This window comes from Typopeltis vanoorti, chromosome 7 (genome assembly GCF_054136105.1).
Source record: "Typopeltis vanoorti isolate ZY-2024b chromosome 7, IOZ_Tvanoo_1.0, whole genome shotgun sequence".
NCBI lineage: Eukaryota > Metazoa > Arthropoda > Arachnida > Uropygi > Thelyphonidae > Typopeltis > Typopeltis vanoorti.
In genome coordinates, this window is record NC_143555.1 from 145,784,682 (window position 1) to 145,806,357 (window position 21,676).

Consider the following 21,676-nt stretch of genomic DNA (forward strand, 5'->3'; position numbering starts at 1 on the left):
CTTAATTTTATTATATTTTGTTTGGTTGTCATGGAGACGTATGTAAGTGAGCGAGCACGTTTTTGGAACAGAACATGAGGAGAAGGTTTATTGAAAAGAGTTTTAGAAAGAAATCACGAGAATAATTTAGGCGGGAAGAATGGATATAAAAAGGAAAGAACGCTGAAAATATAGAGAGATTAGATTAATTAAGAGAGAGAGAAAGGAGAGGATTGGCATTAGATTGGAATCGGAGCATTCGGCATTCGGGAATCACAGTGCGATAATAGCGAGTCTGCAAGTCACTCAAGCAGCTAAATAAAGTCTACTAGTCGAAAGACGGTTAGCTAATAAGTTGTAGAATAACAATTATAGCTACGGAAGACAGCTGAGTGACTACTAAATAGACTAGCAATACTTGAGTTGAGATTTAATTTCGGGGCCGACCTGTCAAAGACACACAGAATCTTGAAATAAAGTACGGAGTTACTTGAATAGTAGAGGCTGTAAAATTGAAGTTTACCGTTAGCTGTGTTCAGAATTGTAGCGTCTAAAGAATTAATTGAATGCCGGAAGAGTGAACAACTGTGCATATAAAACCTCAAGTTAAGGAATTATTGTGTTGCCTTATTTCGTGAGTGATCAGTAGTACTTTATGCAACAACGTTTGTTTACGTGTATTGTGACCGATGATTAATTCAGTTATTGCTTAGAAGAATTATTTTAATGAGTGCCGTTTACTGTTTAAAGTGTTTGCAGTTATATAAAGTGTATATGTATAAGTAGATGAAGATAGAAGACTATCGGTAAGATTATTCCAACCATTAATATTTCTATACAGAGAGGTGTGTGAGTTTCATCCTAGAATTTCATTATATTAACAGTAACTATTGCGGAGGATTAACTGAAGTGTAAAATTAAAAGTGTTTGTTTGTGAAGAGGTATTACTGCAATTTTTGTGGTATTTGGAACTTAAGGAACTGTGAGAAGACTGTATCATAGAGATAACAGATTTACCATTGTACGAGTTGAATGATTGAATTTACCTGAGAAGTTAAAATATGTGTAATATCTTAATTACTGATTTGAATTTAAGTGTAAAATTTGTGATTCTAAATTAAATGTTTGTTTTTGTTTATCTAAAGTTGTATTTTGCCTGAATCTCTTTTACTGCACCGTTCATAAAATATTCGAACCAAAGCGAGTAAATTAAGTAAGTCAAATATACTCGGCCAGTATATATTTTAAGGAGAAATAGTTGAAGGTTGATTTTTCTTCAATTCTTGAACTAATTCAGATATAGAGTGGCGCAGTCTTTAAATATAAATTTTTTATATATTTGAATTAGAAACCAACTAGCAACTTATTATTTTGTTTAAGAACATCATAGTGACTAACATGTCGGATCCAAAGTATAGATTGAGAAGAATTAGGATCCAACAATAACTAGTGTGAGGAAAACTAGGACTCATTCCTGAAAATTAAGTAAGAGTGTGGTTATCGAGGATGACTGGTATTACTCAGGTAGTGTTTATGTTAGTGGATCTCCCGCAATGAGTCTTCAGACACCACGAGGATGCCCATATAATAATAATAATCATCTTAATATTAATCATTTACTTTGGTTGGAAGTTCTCTTGAGTTCGGTTGCGATTGCGCATGCGGAGAGTTCTAAGCACAAGTGACCTCAAGGTAGCCGAGCTAATATAATTTTAATTTACCCTCTTCTGTTTCAAAATAAAAGCTGCATATATTCATAAATGAGTATAGGATCTTAAATAAAATATATTACGCTATTTATTCTAGCAGCATCAAGCTTTTGCTTTAATAAATTCCGTTTTATGCATTTCCATTCAATTCAAAAGGAATATAGCGATATTCCTTTTGAATTGAATTTGAATTAAAAAAAAAAATCAGCTAACGCCTTTTTATTCCCGTATATACGGGAGTAGGCGAGGCCATTTAGCCCTATCTAACTTTTGGAAACTGAGTGGGCAGTTCAATCTCCACTGGTACCCAATCAGAGACAGATGGCCCAAGGCTATCACTAATTAAGCGGTACGCAGTGAAGAGAGACGGCTCAAATGTGCCGCCATCTCGTGGTCTCTAACCCTAACACAATATATTTAATGTCTGAAATAATGTGGGTTCTACGGTCGATTTTCTTGAGTTTACAGGACGAAAAACCCGAGTTTCCGGGAGGAAAAACCTGCTTGCCCGTGCCAGAGATCGACTAACTCGGGAAAAAAGGCTTAGAAAAATTTCCTCTAGTCGCCGACTAGACTCGAAACCAAGACTTCCTTCGTGCGGCCTAGCGCGATGGTGTGCAAACGCCACATCCACTGAGCTACACAGGCTCTGAATTTGAATTATTAAAGGAATAATAACAATTATCGCGAATAGCTATATTATAGCTATTAACACTGGAACTTAATGTTGTCATGGAAACATTACGTCACATTCTGCGTTCACAAAAAAAAAAAAAAAAAAAAAAAAATATTCTTTATTATTGTTGTTATATCATTTGACACTACTGCTTTTACACGAATCTGTTATATTACTTGCAACATTTTTTGTTAATTTCCAATATTACCTATGCCAAATATTTCATAAAACAATAATAGATATGACGTCATAAATGTATTCGATACGCTAAGGGAAATCCCTTATAGATGATTATGCATAGGTGATTATTTCTGAAGATTTCTCTCGAATTCTAAAACTGCAGTTTCCATTCCAAAATAACATGTGACAGCGGTATGCTGGTGTCTCTTGCGCTATAAAAAAGTTAAAACAAAATAAAATAAATAAAAAAAGGCGCTGATTGTGGAATTACTTTTTGCTTTCCCTACTCACTACTGCACTTCTAAAGAAACGTATCCGAATAAGACAAAAAAAGTACTAAGAAAGATTGTTTTGTAACCAGACATTTGCAGGGGTGTAAAAAAACACGAAGTCCACAGAACGGGCTGGGGTAAAGACAGCCAACTGCCGTAGAAAAACGATTAACGACCCCAAAATAGACGTGCCAAAGATGTTTGTAAGCACATGCCTTCTCACCAAAGGTCACTGATTTCTTTCCTCAATTAGTCAGGGTTGCTAGACCTTCTGTTTTTATAACTGACTTCGTTTTTGAACACTTGAGACCACAGACTAGGTTCTTCGGTGGTAATGAATGCTAATTAGTGTTTAGTAAATATCGGTTGGTAATACTTCACAAATCACTTTCTCGGTGCATCTGTTGCAAGTACTCCAATAGCACAGATTGATTGTGAATACAGAAGACCCTTTTCATATTCTTCATGTGTATGTGTGTTACTTATAATTTTCAGAAACTCCACATAAAATAACGCTCAACAATTTAGCACAAAATTATATAAAAAAAAATAATAATAAAAAAAAATAAATAAATAAAAAAAAATATATATATATATACTGCTTAACCACAGATTATATTTATATTTATATTATATTTATATTTATATATATATATTTTTTATATTCATATATATATATATGTGTGTGTGTGTGTGTGTGTAGAAAGTATTTTACCTTGGGTATAATAACTGTTAAAGATGCCAAGCTATTTTAAACATGGTTTTACTCCATTTCCCAAGTAAGCAAACAGACAAACAAGTCAAGTTTGCGCCTCTAAGTGACTCCACACGTAGTGCAAGTCAAGGCAACTCGTGGTAAAGGTGGTAAGCTCTAATCACTATTCTTGGTATTTCTAGCCTGGCTCCCACTGATGAGACCTCAATAAAGGTCGAAGCCGGTCTGGGTAGTGGCCCCTTGCCTTTAATAGATAGCATCATACATCTCCTTCAGGAGATGTGCTTTGCATTAAGAGTAACTATTACGAATAGTGATCAGAGCTTAGCCACCTTTACCACGAGTTGCCTTGACTTGCACTACGTGTGGGAATACCTAGACTTGCAATACTTGCAGGCACAAACTTAACTTACTTGTCTGTTTGCTTACTTGGGAAATGAAGTAAAACCATGTTTAAAATAGCTTGGTATCTTTAACATAATATATATATATATATATATATATATATATATATATATATATATATATATATATATATATATATATATATATATATATATATATATATATATATATATATATATATATATATATATATATATATATATATATATATATATATATATATATATATTATATTATATTATATTATATTATATTATATTATATTATATTATATAAAAAATTAATTTTAATAAAACATTATGATTTTGTGAATTAACTTGAACTTGAACTTGAACTTAATTGGTTGATGGAGTGAGTCCTTAACTCTTTATCCCTTCATCTGGATTTTAGATTGTGGGTGATGAGATTATTGTGGGTAATTTACCCGCTCATTGTGAGCATTGAGGCTGTATCAGCTTTCTCTTGCGATGGAGGATTTCGGTTTTTTATGTTTGAAACGATCTGAGGGCTTGTAGTCCGATATCAAGTCACATATGGATAGTGTTGCCTTAGTGGCAACACTATCCATATGGGACTTGAAGTTTAGACGTCTATCAAGATGAATTCCCAGATATTTGGTAGAATTCCGCCAAGGGATGATTTTACCAAACATTTGTATGCTTGTATTCGGTTCTGCTTTACGTCTGGTGAAAAGTACTGCAGAGCTTTTGTTTGGATTAATTGCGATACGCCACTTGGTGTACCAATCCTCCAATTCATTGACTGCTCTCTGCAGCTTGATTGTGGCCAGGTGTGGACGGAGGGATCTGGCTATAATGATTGTATCGTCGGCATACAGAGCGGTGATAGCTGGAGACAGTTTGGGGAGATCTGCCATGTATATGGAGAAGAGTAGGGGAGATAGTAGAGAGCCTTGAGGTACTCCGGCCGTGATTCTCCTCTCTGTGGATCTGATACCGTTGAGTTTTATTTTAAATTTTCTGTTGTGTAGATATGAGTTGATAAGTAGCACTAGTGGCAATGGAATACCAACTTCGTGTAGTTTAAAAATTAGTCCATGATGCCATACTCTATCAAATGCCTGAGTGATGTCTAGAAAAACTGCGCCAGTGTGTTGGTGCCATTCATACCCTTGGGTTATATGTTCGATAACTCTGTAAATTTGTAGCGTTGTGGAGTGATATTTCCTAAAGCCGAATTGTTCATCTTGAATCATATGGTTGATATCTGTTGCCTCTTGAAGCCGTGTAAGAATAGTACGTTCGGCTATCTTACCTATGCATGAAAGAAGGCTGATTGGTCTGTAATTTTCAGGAAACTGTGTATTTTTCCCAGGTTTGGGAATTAGGAAAACGTCGGCAATTTTCCATCGTTGTGGGAAATAATTTAGCCGGAGGATGGCATTAATGATCGCTACTAGATGCATAACCCATTTGCGAGGAAGGAACTTGAGTACCTTATTTGTTATTCCATCTGGACCTGGAGCCTTTTTGTTATTTAGTTTTCTTAAAATCTCATATACTTCTGTTGGTGACACGGATTTGTTATTGAATTGGAATGAGGCATTTTGAGTTATTTTACGCACTTGGGTGTGAATTTTACTTATGAAATTTATATCTGTATTGATATAATTGGGGCTGCATTGTTTTTCTAAACTGTCAGTAAATGCTTCAGCTTTTTCCTCGTCGTTGTAGACAACATTAGATTCACCTTGGATTGGAGGAAATGTAAAACGCTTTGAACGGAGTGATTTCATCATTTTCCATATTGATTGATCCTCTGTGTTTAATTGGAGAATTTTGTTATTCCAGAGTTGGTTACGGTGGTCCTTTAGGGCATATCGAACCTGGTTTGTTGCTCTGTTGACTGCTTGTTTATCCGCTGGGTCCATTGTTCTCTGATATTGTCTTCTTAATCTGTTTTTCTCTTGGATAAGACGTTTTATATCCTGTGGAAGTTTATTTGATGGTGTAAATTTGGTTATATTTGTTACCTGCGTTATAGCCGTCAGCAGTTGTTTTTCAAGAGTCTTCACTGCTTTTTCTACATCTTCAGCAGATGTTATATGCGGTATTGGACCAAGGTTTTCCTGGAAGGCTGAGGGAAGTTGTTTCCAATTTATAAATGTGGTAGTGTTTTCTGTTATATCTTGTATGGTGCCTAGTTGTAATATGATGGGGTTATGATCAGAACTTAAGTTGTTGATTGCTTGTATCTGATAGCTGTGCGCTATGTTTTTTAATATAGCTATATCTAGTACATCAGGACGACCGGTAGCTTCATAATGTGTGGGTTCAGTGGGTCCTATTACTGTTATATTTCTTGAAGTGGTGTAAGAGTTGAGTATTCTTCCATTAATATTTGAGTTTCTGCTGTTCCAGACTTAGTGTTTAGCATTAAGATCTCCGGCTATAATCACTGCTCTGCCTGTATTTAGTATCACCTCTAAGTCAGATTCAAGGAGTTTTTTATTTGGGGGGTTGTAGGCTGCATATATCGTAATGCTGCTTGTGTTTTCCATATGTATTTCTATTCCTGTAGTTTCCATGTGTTCTGTTTGGGGTTCTGCTATTGAATTATGTTTTATGTTACTTTTCACAAAGATGGCAGTGCCTCCACCTCTAGCAAAGCATCTGTCTGTAAGGTAAGTGCTATAACTATTGATTCTGATTTTGTCACTTGGACGAAGATGTGTTTCATTTATGAGGATGATGTCTGCTTGAGTTTCTGCTGCAAACTCCTGCAGCTCTTTGTGAATTAAATCGATCAAGAAAGATTATATACATATTTATGGAAGAAATAAAAAGGTGTTTTAAGATATTATTAAATACTTTAGAAGATACTAAGCTATACATACTTAATATAGAATATATATTTTTTATTTTATGTATTTTTTATATATTTAAATATATTCACGCAAATGATTATATGAAGTTTATTATAAATATACTGCATTTTATTTTTAATGTCAATTCAACGGATCTATAAACTAAATAACACTTATACAGATGAATCAAGAGAAAATTACTGGAGAGGAGGCTAGAACGAGAAAAAATTATACTGCCCAACAAATCGAAACATTTTTTCAGCAGAAATCAATTCATGTGACTAATGTATTATGCTGAATCAAAATATGTAGTGTGTGTGTGTGTGTGTGTGTGTGTGTGTGTGTGTGTGTGTGTGTGTGTGTGTGTGTGTGTGTGTGTGTGTGTGTGTGTGTGTGTGTGTGTGTGTGTGTGTGTGTGTGTGTGTGTGTGTGTGTGTTAGAAGACTGATTTACTCGGTTAAAGTACATGTTTCTTAGGATTAAATGACTGGGAAACCGAGATGTGAGATAAAAAGCAGATTTTAATCGCACAACTAGTTTCGTCTTTAACAGACTTATTCAGGTGCAAAAAATAAAAGAAATAACCTACAAGAACCGTAAAAGGATTAACTCTAAACAGCACAAAAAGGTTAGCGTATACATTTCAACCACATTGTTGGGCGTGTGCGTGCGCTCAAAATCTCGTGTACCCCAATATTGGATAGCAGCACAGGTTGCTATTGAGATGTATAGGATTAAGGATGATTTCTTTAGATTCAACTATCTTTCTTTCTAGTTTATCGTAACACCGGAAAATATTAGTAGACTTGTCCCATAGAACTGGATGGGTGTGGTTCTCTTCATTAGAATTCGCGGAAAACAGAACATGGCTCGACAGAGCACTGGCTCGCGTTCTCCCGTAACTTATGTCCCTTTGATGTTCTTCGATGCGTAACTCAATGGATTTCTCTGTCTGGCCGAAGTATGGTTTATCACAGTTGCACAAAATCTGGTAGACGCCGGGATCCTTGAGATTTTTATGTCTAGGTTTAGGTCGGCTCAGTAAGGAGCGGAGTTTCGGTAGAGGTGTGAATAAAGTCCGTGTGTTGTATTTCCTAAGAAACTTGGCCAGTTTGAGAGAGACGGAGCTGATGTAAGGTAGAGAAAGGTTATCTTTAACACTTGTGGTATCTTCATCATGGCGAGGGAGTGGATTAAACAGGAATTTGTTAATAGTTTTCTTTGAATGGCGATTCAGTTGAAAGGTAGTCCGGAGGAAATTGAGTTCTTTGTTAAGTTCTTCGTCATAAAGAAGGGAGCGAGCCCGATGTGGAAGTGTAGAAATGATTCCAGACTTTTGTGGGAAAAGTTTACCTCTGTTCTTCCATCAGAACAGTAATCTATTAAGATACTACAAAATAATAAAGACATCATTATCCTTCCAGCGGATAAAGGCAATGCTGCGGTGGTGCTCAACTCTGAGTATTACCACAACAAGACACTAGACTTGATACAAACTGACACTTACTTGATTCTCGAAAAAGATCCTACACGCGAACTTCATAATCGTACAAACAACCTTTTGAGAACAACAACAGAATTCCTCGGTAACATACGTCTATCTCTTCGTTCTCTCCATCCGTTAATCCCTCGGTTATAAAGATTACCTAAAATCCATAAAGAAAACATTCCTCTACCACCAATTGTCGAAGGAATTGATTCTCTAACCTATAACCTTTTCAAATTTCTTGCCAAATCTCTAAAATGTTTCTTCCATAAGTCATCATCTTTTATTAAAAACTCCGTGGATTTTGTCTCTAGCCTTCTCACTATTAAGGAAGAAGAAATTGGCCCTTTTAACTCACTGTGTTCATTCAGGATATTTCAAGTATGGAAATACTAACTACAAACAAAATTCTGAATTAGCAATAGGAAACCCATTGTCACCAGTACTTGCTAACATCTACCTTCAAGATTTTGAAGAGAAAGCTCTCTCCTCCTTCCCTTTAAAACCTAGATGACATTTTTTAGTTTGGGGTCACGCCAATAATCTCTCCAAAATTTCCTAGACCATCTGAATAATCAACATCCAAACATCAAATTTACGGCTGAGTTTGAAGCAAATAGTTCTCTTCCTTTTTTTTTGGATGTTAAACTGACCCGTTCAGCGGAGAAATTAAAGATTTCGTTTAAAGAAAACCTACCCACACGAACAGATATCTTCACGCTCAGTCTCACCATTATCCCTTTAAAAAGTTTGGAATCATTTCTACACTTGGACATCGGGCTCGCTCCCTTCTTTATGACGAAGAAAAACTTAACAAAGAACTCAATTTCCTCCGGACTACCTTTCAACCGAATCGCCATTCAAAGAAAACTATTAACAAATTCCTGTTCAATCCACTCCCTCGCCATAATGAAGATACCACAAGTGTTAAAGATAACCTTTCTCTACCTTACATCAGCTCCGTCTCTCCCAAATTGGCCAAGGTTCTTAGGAAATGCAACATACGGACTTTATTCACACCTCTACCGAAACTCCACTCCTTACTGAGCCGACCTAAACCTAGACATAACAATCTCAAGTATCCCGGCGTCTACCAGATTTTGTGCAACTGTGATAAACCATACTTCGGCCAGACAGAGAAATCCATTGAGTTACGCATCGAAGAACATCAAAGTGACATAATCCAGCCAGTTCTATGGGACAAGTCTACTAATATTTCCCGGTGTTACGATGACTAGAAAGATAGTTGAATGTAAAGAAATCATCCTTAATCCTATACATCTCAACAGCACCCTGAGTTACAACCTATCAGACTGTCATTGTGCTGCTATCCAATATTGTCGTACACCAGATTTTGAGCGCACGCACACGCCCAACAATGTGGTCAGAGAGCGAATGTTTTCAAATATACAAATGTCAACGCATTAACGTTGAAATGTATACGCTAACCTTTTTGTGCTGTTTACAGTTAATTCCTTTGCGGTTCTTGTTGGTTATTTCTTTTATTTTTTGCACCTGAATAAGTCTTTTAAAGACGAAACTAGTTGTGCGATTAAAATCTGCTTTTTATCTCTCATTTCTCTTTCCCAGTCATTTAATTCTAAAATAACATATATATACAGTATATATATATATCTTTCTTGGTCGACAGAGTTATTATGTCTTACTGTGTTCCGGAGTGGCTCTAAACAAAAACTATCAATCGAACAACACTCGGAATGCTGACTCGCCACAGTCGAGCGGGTGTGATTACTCATTCACATCCTTCCTGGTTTATGACTTCGCATGCAAAAGTTTCTTTTTCAGTTTTGCTGCAGTGTGCTGAATTATATGCTCGCATTGGTATGCGGATCATTCTAAATCTGAAACAGCAAAGCAGGTTAATCATCCTTGTGTGTGAGTGAGAGACAAACAACATTTTTATATGTGTGTGAAACTGTCAGAAGTTATGGCAGTAACATTAACCGAACAGCACGAACGCACGCACACACACGTTGACAGTTTTTAACTTCTAGGGTTAGATCAACATTTAGCTTATTTGCAGCGTGAAGTAATTCAATAGTAATTTTCTCAGTCATATGTTTCTTCTTTCTGTCTTTTCTATAGGCCATGGTATTTCAAATGAACAACAACATTTAATCATATTCTTTCCTTCTCTCCTTTCATATCTCCACGTTGAGCCTTCCCTCCTAAAATATTCCTAAACAGACATGGATGTTTACAAATGTCTTTAGATAGTCAATCCGTTTCCTAGCCCAGATTATCTAACTCTTAGCTGGTCTAGAGCAATAAATGTACGATAGGTTTACAGCCTTTCACGCAAGGGATTCATATATTAAATAAATAAATAAATTAAATTCAAATCAAAATATGTTCCGGCAGGCTGACTCACTTATGCGTGCAGACCCACAATCATTTTGATGCAATTTCTATCTTTAGATGCGTTGCCAAATGCTGAAGTCTGTTAGAGGCAATTGTATTCTCCTTAAAGAAAGCTATTTCGGGTGGACGAATTCATTTTAATGAATTTGGTATTTCGCATCCCTCAGTAATTCTGCGAGTCATTTCAATTTATATTTCAGTCGCAGAAAATATATAAGTTACTAAACGAATTATTAAAATCTAGAGAGGAAAACAATTAGCAAAAGAACTATGTGATATTCTACAGTATTTAAAGAAAGAAAAATACCAAAGCGAAAGGGCTTAATCATACCAATCTTAAGAAAGAAGACAGGACAAATCCGGAGAAATACAGAGGAATAAATATGCTCTACACCTACATTAAACTTATGCATAAAAATAATTGTAATAAATTGTAATAAAATAATTGTGAATAAAAATGTTATTCAATCTGTACATTAATGATATTGGGAAGGATTTGCCAAGCGATATTCAGCTATTTGTTGATAATGCAAAGATAGGAAGGGTAATCAGGAATGCTGCTGATATACAGTACTTGTAGAATGATTTGAATAGGGTGGAATTGTGGGCATGGGGAATATGGGTGTCAGCTCAATGTCAGTAAATGTAAAGTCATTCACTTTGGCGTTTTCAGGGTCGGCTCTACCGACGGTGCATGACATGCATTTGCACGAGGCCACGAGTTTTTTTGGGGGGGCGGCAAAATTGGCATAAACTATACGAAAAATAAGGAGGAAGGGGCGGCAAAATATGCCACTGCACGGGGCCGCAAAATTCCTAGGACGGCCTTTGGCATGATTACCTGTCCAATGTCGTATTATATTGGCGGAATTCTGCCAGAAGAAACCGATGATGCTAGGGATCTTGGAGTGTGAGTAGATAGGAAGTTGAAGTTTAGAGGCCATGTGGCAAAGATTGCAAATACAACTCAAAGATAATTGCAATGCTGAAACGAACGTTCACATGTAAAGATATGGATGTCATTTTGCCTCTTTACAAGGCCTGGATAAGACCTCACTTGGGCTATTGTGCGCAAGTCTGGTCACCTGGTTTCCGTTGTGATTCTGATATATTGGAGAGAGTACAAAGGAGAGTGTTAAAAATGATATCAGGAATGTGAAATATGAAATACTGATTATGAAGACAGATCGAGAATTTGTAGACTGCAGACACTAGCAAACAGGAGAATTGAGACTTACAAACTTCTGAAAGATTTATACAGGATTTCAATTGATGGAATTTTTCAATTTGTGGAAGGTGGGGTAAGGACAGAGGGCATTCTTGGAAACTGAGAATGAAGGCCGCCAAGAAGTGGGGGGGGGGCTCGATTTTTCTCTCACAGGGTAGTACGTGATTGGAATGGATTGCCAGTGGATGTTGTGTACAAGCCTGTGAATGAATTCAAGAATAAGTACGATAGCTGGTGCGTGTAGTATGTGGCCTCCCTCGATGAGTCTCTGAGTCCCTGGAGGCCTCTCTTTATAATAATAATAATAACTAATTTGATTGAATTGTCTAATAAGCAACAAGGATTTAGGAAAACGATATGCACTATTTATATTAAAGCAAATAACAGAGAAATCATCAGAATACAACAAACTTCTTTATACGTGTTTTATTGATTAAATAAAGCAATTGATGACCGCATTAAAAATATGACAAATACCAAACAAATTTCAAACATTAAGAATACATATAGAGATAACTGTTCTAGAATAAAACAAGCTCAGACGAAGAAATTAAAATAACCAAATGAATCATACAAGGTAATTCATTAAGTCCCAACTTAATTAATTTACTGACAGATGAAATAATAATAGAAGTAAACAAAATAGAAAAATGTGGAATATAATTTAAAAATGGAAAAATTAAGAATAAGTAGATATGTCGATGATATAATCTTACCAGAAGAAAATGAAGTTGATCTACATATAAAATTTAAATAATCTAAATAAAGCAGCAGAAACAAAAAATATGAAGATATCAACAGAAAAAGAAAAAAAAAAGCTACAACAATGACATTTGCCAAGGAATCCATAATTTGTAAATTAGAAATCAAAGGAAAATAAACACTAGCAAGATAAAATATTTAGGAACAGAAATACAAAGTATGGCGTCAACTCTGAACAACGTAAGCTTCTCATAAACGTCATGATAGTTCCCACAAAAATTCAGAACTGGACTGTATAAATTATAAGAGCTATGTCTAATATTTACTTACTGATATGGGTATACTACACTGTGGTACTAATTTTCATTCTTGATTCTGTTATAGCTTAATGGTAGACCTTGAAAGTGTGTGTGTGTGTGTGTGTGTGTGTGTGTGTGTGTGTGTGTGTGTGTGTGTTTAACTACTTTATTACCAAAATATTATCAATAGTTCTGTTACGAATGCCGTTCAGGTACAAACGAGTACATATATTATTACTACTGTTGATACCACATTATCAGAATGTTAAAAACAAATTTATTATCACTATAGGCCTATACTGTGCACCACAGATACGAGACCCCTTGACACATCTGCGCATGACAGAAAAAGGCGAATCCATTCCGATAATAGGGTAATCATTGCGTTTCGTGGGATGAGTGTTTATTATTATACGATGGAAAATTAGGTTTTGTTTTATGAACATTCTAGTTTTTAAAGTGGTAACTATTTTGCTTGTGCAACAGTTGGAAAATTTTACGTATAAAGTATTTGATTTCGCGTGTTGATCAACACGCGAAGTCCTTAATGAAAACGAACTCGTACATTGGCTTATTCCTTTCTCCCCTTCAGTATGAATTAACTCTTCTTGGCACTGTGCCAGCCGAGGATCTGGCATCTGTGGTGGGACAGTACTACATTAGTACCGTGGGTGAGTTAAGGATTTTTATTTTATTTTATTAATTATTATATTTTTTGTATTTTTATTTATTTTTTACATAGTCTGGAAACCCTGTTCTAGAGACCAAACATAGAATTTTTTCAAGCCACTTCAAGCCTTCAATAAGCAGAGCAGTGGTCTCACATCGATCGATGAAATTCATCTTCCGCCTAAAGACAATCACAAACATCCATGCCTACGGCGGGATTCGAGCCTACAACCTATTGGTTGGAGAGCGGATATGCTAACCACTCGGACAACCATGCCCGCCACATTATCGACATGACACATTTACTTCTTGTATATATTTACTTCTTCTATATATATATATACAGGGCGGCCATAAATTAACTTTCCCTCTTTGGAGGTATCTGTAGCTAAAACTAATGCACGGAATGGCACCACATTTTATATTGAGACTTTCGAAGGCATTGGGAGATGAATTCCGCTAAAAAAAAGATTTAGTACCAAACGTGCGATAGGGAAAATTTTGGCGCTGGCGGAGCCAAAAGTAGTCAAATATTTGCAGTAAACGCAGGTATAAAGGATTATGCAAATTTTACTGTGCGTACGTGACAGCAGCGCCACTAATTCCACTTAAAAAGGGATTGGGAACGTTCAGGCAGTTATTCGAATGACTGACGAATTGTGCTCAATATACGTCCTACCTTGTCTCAGCATGCTTTACTTGTTAAGTTGTTTTACCTTAAACAGTGCAATGCCATAGCAGCCCTTCGGGAACTTAAAAAGCTTCAGTAATTTCAGTAATGAGAGGGTTATCAGTCAGTTCTTTCCGACAGCATGACCGCCTCGATCTCCGGACATCACTCCATGAGACGTTTGGCTGTGGGGAGGAGTATTTGAAATCCGTTGTGTATGTACGTTGGTGGCGTTCCAAACTTGCATGTCTTGAAAGAGAACATAAAACGGGCTGTTATGAACATCCAATCCGACTCCTTACGCTCATCTGTAGAGCATGTCGCACACCGGATGCAATTTGTTGTACACAAGAAAGGTCAGCACAATGAACATCGTGTATATGGTCCTGGGGACCCTGATTCTGATGAATAAAACATTATTTCCTGTGAGTTCAATCACTACATTCATTTCTGTGTCTCTCGCAAGTTGTTGTTTTAGTTTAATTATTATTATTATTATTATCATTGTAACGCGTCACATATCCAGCTGGAATGAGTGACACGGCTGTCGCTTACACCGTCGAAATGCTATTATTCCATTTTATCTGCCTTTAATGTAATCACCCGCTTGTTTTCGGCCCCGCCAGCGCCAAAATTTCACCTACCGGCGACTTTTGATACTAAATCTCTTTTTTTTTTTTTTCGCGGAAATCATCTCCCATTGCCTTCAAAAGTCTCAATATAAAATTTGGTCTCATTCCGTTTTAATTGGTTTTAGCTACAGATACCTCCAAATAGGAAAAGTTATTTTATGGCCACCCGGTATATATAAAAATACTTCTTCAGATTCCTTGATAAACAAGAGGACCAAAAAAATAAAACAGCCCCAAAAAAAGAAAAAAAATCTAAGTTCGAGTTGAGAAACCTCACCCAAACCAACCTAACATCAAAGACAGGAATCCCTTTGTCCGTTCAACATCCGATCCTGGATGTTGAACGTTCTCTTTCGAACTTTTCACTTTGGAATGCACGTGCGTTTTCATTGCAGCGTACACTCACTTATCCGCACGCAGGATTGACTACTGACTCCACAGGGAAAAAAGGACAGCCCTATTTTATATACTGTTGCTTTAATAATCTGAAGAAACTGATTAAGTAGGAAAAATATATAAGCAAATTAATGAAGTACTTAAAATTAATTACAATTTTTATCATTTACGTCGTGAGATGTAATTGTTTTTAAGGCATCCTGAAAATAAAACGAAAACTTAGGTTTCATCTTATTCTCGAAGTTAACTTTGCACTAGTTAAGAAATCAAAGGTCACAGTTGTGGAATTTCAACGGAGTTCGCATAACCTTCTAAAAAAATCAATATGCTGGAGAAATTAGCAAAGCCGTCTAGCTGCATAAGTCCTTGACCCTAATATAGCCTAGAATCAGTAATTTTTTTTATTTACTTCATTTCGGTAACTAATAACCTAGTGCGATAAGCTGTAATGATTATTTTTAAACTTTTACATCATCCATAATTGGCATCTCGTATCGGCTCCTAAAACGATAACACATTAATTAGAACGAAAGTAACGTGATAGCTCTCCTACACGAAATTTTTTTTGCACTGTTCCCCTACTATCAGTTAAAGTTAAACAGTGTTTGTCACTATGAAGCGCAATACACTTCAAAGAAGTTCGTAGAGGATTTTTATTTTTATTTTTTCAGTAGAAACAAATCAGCATTTGTTTACATCCACGTGGTCATGAAACAGTTTAATTTATTTTTATTTTTTTAATTCCAAGAAGCTTTTTTTGACCTTCAAATGAGTTTTGATTTTTGAATAAAATAAAAATAATAAAAATTACGCAGAAGCGTGGGAGGAAGAAGGAAAGATTTTGTGGATACGGAGAGTGTGAATGATGTAATCAACTAATACATTCCCATCGTATCTGCTTCCTTTTTTTTTTCCCCGATATGGAAAGCAGCCCTAACATCATATCATTTTCAAGGCTTTCTCATTTTTTTTAAAAACCATTTGAAAGAAATAATTGTACGAGAATGGAAGGGGCACTCCCAATATCCTTTTACTCCATTATTTCGTATGATGACTTCTAAAATTAACAATTTTATATTTTTCATCCAATTCAGCCACTTGCAACAATGCAACAAGATGCTGTAATATAGAACAGTGTAATTAAAACCGGAAATGGAAAAACCGGAAACCGGACTGACGTGATTTTTTCAGTTGTGCTAAATGTTAACTAACTAGCAAAAGTAATAACAACACTAAAATGACTACAAAATACTCTAATGAATCAGTACAGTGCTTTTCGAATTTAACTGAATATTCTATTATCTTTTAATCTTATATTTTGTTACGTTTATGGAATGACAGAAAGTCCACCCTGAATACAATAGGTTAACAGATAGTAAAGTACAGTGTTTGTTTATTTTAATCCATTGTAAAACATATCAACATAATCACCCAGTACTCCAGTAATTTTATATTTGATGCTCATTTCTAAATAAAAATAAAATAAAAACTGAATAAGATATACTGGAAAATTTAATTACAGAAAATAACACTGCAGATTACACGAAGATAAATGAAAAAGATTTTGTCCAATTTTCATTGGATAATATAGTATTAAGAATCAACATTTCTGAATGAAAGATGTATGAAATTTTTGAAACATTATTTTTTTTTTTATTTCTTATTTATTTTTTTACTAGGGTATTTTTATTATCTTATTTTTATGACTTCGTCATTTGTCAACGATGGATTTTGAGATACTAAAGATTTGTAAAGTATCGGTCCAAAAGTTCGAATCTGTTTGGTCTGTGTGAACTTGTTCTGTGGAAAAGGAACTCCAGATCCCTCTAGCGATCGAGTTGTTATTAAACTAGATTAGGTATGTTGCGCCTGGTTTGCAGGACTGGATTTAGGGTCTTTCGAGGACTGTTATCCAGGATCTTCATACACACACAAGAATAAAAATTGGGGTTGAGGTCAGTTTAGTTTAAAAAACGTTAATCCTTTATTTTAAATCGGTTGGCTCTACATATTTCTTCAAGTCAGTGTAGAGTGCTCAGCGCTGAACGTTCTATTTGTAACTAGGCACTCTCCCTTTCTTTCATTGTCCATCATTATTATTTATGTGTATGTATAAGATCCGATATTTCTCTGCTCGATTACAAACGTGACTCCAGACTCATATTTCCACCCCCGTTTTTTTCCCACGTTTAGTTGTGAGACTCACTTGACAAAATATTTTCCTTTCAGTTTTCTCTCTCTCTTTCTCTCTCTTGCTCCTTGTATTTTGTGTAGGAGGGCATATTTGAATGGATACTCTTCTCAAGGCCGTACCTGACATCACTGCTATGTTATGTCGATAAAGTGGTCCCTTGCGTCTCGCATATTAAGAATCGGATGTATCTCTCTCCCTTGCTCGCGTGCGTACACACACAGTGAATACATTCACCTCATTTTTATTTTTTTATTTTTTCTAAATGAGAATGTACTGTGTTTCTAAACTGGCCCGACACCAGCAAAACAGTCGCCTTCTTTGTGCAGTACATTTTACAAGGCAACATTCCATCAGTATACTTTTTGTTGTTGTTGTTGAAATCTTCGGTGTTGTATTGGTGACTACATTAATAAAAATGGCTGCATTCGTAGGAAAAATTTTGTTTTCATTTCATAAAATACGATTTATTTTATTTTATTCTATTTACATCTTGAAATCGAAAGTCAATAAAATTTATTTTCTTGGAGAAGCAAAAATAAATAAATAAGTAAATAAGATAATAAAAAAAATAAAATAAGATAAAATAGAGCCGCTTCTATTTCTAAAGCAAAGACAATATACTTTGGAAAACATTTGTTATTATTTTTATTTAAATTGTATTTAAAAAATTACAAAGATTTTGTACAAAAATATCATTTGTGGATGATCTTTTATATATTCGGGAAAAATCCTTAACTTATATAGGCAACTAAGGCACTGAATAAAGAGGATACTCTATTCACTCCTTTTCATTTTAAAACTCGAATATCCAACCATGTAAACAGGATTCACTTCCCTTTGTTCCTCTACCCACTCTCTATAGATCACTAGTCTGTTTATTGCTATTTCTGTTCACAATTTGCGTAACAAGTATTCAATAATTGTTTCCCTGAATTTAACAGCTATATAAAATATATAACATAGTTTTAAAACCAATTAATTGTACAAAGCAACGATTTTCAAAAAAAAAAAAAAAAATTATCCAAATAGTAAACATGAATACAGAATTATATATTTTTTTATGAATTCGTCTGTTTACTCAGTTTCGTTATATTATATTGATCGAATATGTTTACATCTTTTATGAACTTGAAATTTTGAAATTAGAATATTGTTATACTATTTTATGAACTTCAATCTGTGTAAAATAAATTTATATGCAGTGTATTAAGAAATAAAAAATTGTATACAATTTTATAAATATACAAATACAGTATTACGTTAAACAGTTATAATACACCTAAATAATCACTGCACCTTTTTATTTCATTAAAAGTGCAAAATAAAACAAAGTAAATAATCAGTGGGCTTGTTTAACTCTTTCACTTACGTACCAATCAGATATCAGACGACAAAATCCTCCATTTATGTACAATTAAGGAAAGATATTAACACTCATGCGCAACTTATCTTTCCTGTTGTCTGATTGCTATCGGAAATAATTTAGTTGGAATGATCAATGATTGACAGGGAGTAGCAACATCAAAACCAACAGCACTTCCTCTAAAGTCATGAAATTGCGGAAATAAAACCGCATGGAATTAAGTCACAGAAAAATGAACAAAATTAATCTTTAAAACATGATTAAGAAAAGAATATAATTATTTATATACTTGTATTTCTTATATACATATATACACGTATATATGTAATATAAGAAATATATTATATATATATATATATATATATATATATATATATATATATATATATATATATATACATATATATATATATATACACACATTAGGACTAATATTATCCCAATCTTCCAATTATAATATTTATATATATATATAAATATTATATAAAAGCTAATCATTCATTATTGGAATATTGAGAGTGTTGAGAATATATTGAGAATATTCCAATAATGAAAATATTCCAATATTGAGAATATTCCAAATATATGCTCCGATACATGCTAATGAAAGAGCATTCACATGCTCAAGAGCATGTGAATACTCTTTTATTAGCATGTGAATTGTGAAAAAGATGCAATGGTATTTAAAGTAGTCGTATCGCGAGTGCAGGTGAGTCGCGATATACCTTAAAAAAGAGCATGTGCTCTGCCACTCGACAAAATCGGGAAGCAGTATAGTAAGCCCAATGAAATACGAGCTATTTATTCCTGTTTGTTCACCTTAACTGTTGGAAAAGTTCTTGATCATACATTTATTATCTATAATACATTCCCTACTCGCATGCATTTTCTTTACCATTATTGCGGTTATGTTTGATGTTGCGGTATATATCAAATCAAAAGAAGAACAGCATAATCAAAACCTTACAATCAAACATATGCTACTATCAAACCTATTTTACAGTTCATTTCAAAGGTTAATCATATTATCGTTCATGTAAAAGTATGGCATTTAATCTGCTTTAGGATATCAAATAAGTTAATACTTGATAACAGTTTTTCTTAGCTGCCTCTTTATCAAATTATATAATTCATACGACAGTTGTCCTGGTAATTGTTTACAATGTTTTCGTGAAGTGAAGTCAATTGCAATGCATCTGACAATTGCCTATTTATATCATAAGGGCAATCTTGCTCAAGTAGGAAGATGGGATATCAAGCAATTGAGTACAAGAAGCCTCACAAGAGAAGATTTTCCCGTATAACAATGGAGAATGTAACCCATGACCTTTAGGATGTTCCAGTTTTACACCTCGGAGCTATTGGACCACTTAATAATTACCATTACCTTATTTATTTAAAGAAATTCCTGTCCCACTACAATGCATAATTTATAGCCATTTATTATGTGTTTAGAAATGCAATTAGCCACCGGTCCCATTGGACAATTATTCAGATCTGCAACATTTAATCTACCGGAACCTCATTTTTCAATATTATCTTCCAGGCAAATCCCAACTATGCGCCTTTGTCGAGAAAGTTACATAGAACTCTCAAGGACGCATAATAAGATGTGGTTATAATATCGATCCCAAGCAACGAAAGCTAATTGTAGTGTTGTAAAGGAGTAAGATAGCACATGATACATGGCTTGCTGACTATTAGGCCTTTCATAAGCGATTAAGGATTTCCAACAGTAATTGTAGAAAAGTTATTTTGCCTTTGGGAGGAATAATCGTATGAAATTATAGTGGCTGTTTTAAATGTCACTTTTTTAAATAATAAAAAAAAGTGACGAGAACTATGCAACATGTGCCCTTAGAATGTAAAGAACTGCGATCAGAACTGAAATCTATGAATTTCTGATATTCTAGTATAAACAACACAAAGTGTCAAGTTCCAAAATGCAATTGATGAAAGTTGGGTCTTTCATCCCTAAAACAGGTAAATGTGCCGGTGAACATGCGCAATAAGAAACATATACTGGCCAAGCTTGTTCTAGGCTACAAATATATCTTATTCAAACATTCTTACACCAGGAAGCTGTTTTCTTAGGATTCTTTATTTCATTTCAAGAAAATTCCATTGCATCTTGTACAATAGGAGCTCAAGGATCACAAATACTCTATGCTTCATAAAAACCATGACTCAAATAAATATGATCATGGTTTTTCATAAATAAAACTGTATTTACATCTCCTCAATCTCTGAATGAAGAATTTGCCGTTCAAGCTGATATTTGCAAGTATGGGAATGTGTCGAGGAATTACTATTATTCTATGAATTTCTGATATTCTAGTATAAACAACACAAAGTGTCAAGTTCCAAAATGCAATTGATAGTCCAAAAATAAATTGCATTATCAACAATCTCGCACAGTAGTTGTTTTATATGTGATAGATGCTGAGTCATTGTTGACAGTATGTCTCTCTCTCTCTCTCTCTCTCTCTCTCTCTCTCTCTCTCTCTCTCTCTCTCTCTCTCTCTCACACACACACACACACACACACACACACACACACACACACACACACACACACACACACACACACACACACAAAGCTCTCGAAATTCTGTAGGATACAGTAGAATATTAATTTAAATTCAGTTAGCTATCTAGATTATGGGCAAGTCATTTTGGTGGAAGATTTTTTTTTTTTTTTTTTGTCCTTTTCGAAGTGGGCTACGTATATAAAACTGTCATTCTTTCTGCGTATGTTCTGCCTAAATTGCTGGCTGCACGAAAATGGTGTACAGACAAATGTCAACCAGATGCGGTCAAGGTTATTATAACAAGACACGAAACTTGCTGTCTTTATCAAATGTCTTCGAATGAGGTTACATATTTTGTTCA

General features: G+C 34.7%; 1 protein-coding gene across 2 annotated transcripts in view; it reads left to right on the forward strand.

Annotated features, from left to right (window-relative positions):
* Positions 1 to 13,408: 13,408 nt before the first annotated feature.
* The window catches only part of LOC150105170 (uncharacterized), a 127,401-nt gene continuing 119,133 nt past the window's right edge, over positions 13,409 to 21,676 (forward strand). Inside the window, exon 1 of one of the 2 annotated variants that reach the window (XM_090396182.1) lies at positions 13,409 to 13,531. The gene's annotated coding sequence lies outside the window, so the exon portion shown is untranslated. The remainder of the gene's footprint in view (positions 13,532 to 21,676) is intronic. The other variant, XM_090396184.1, reaches the window with a different exon arrangement.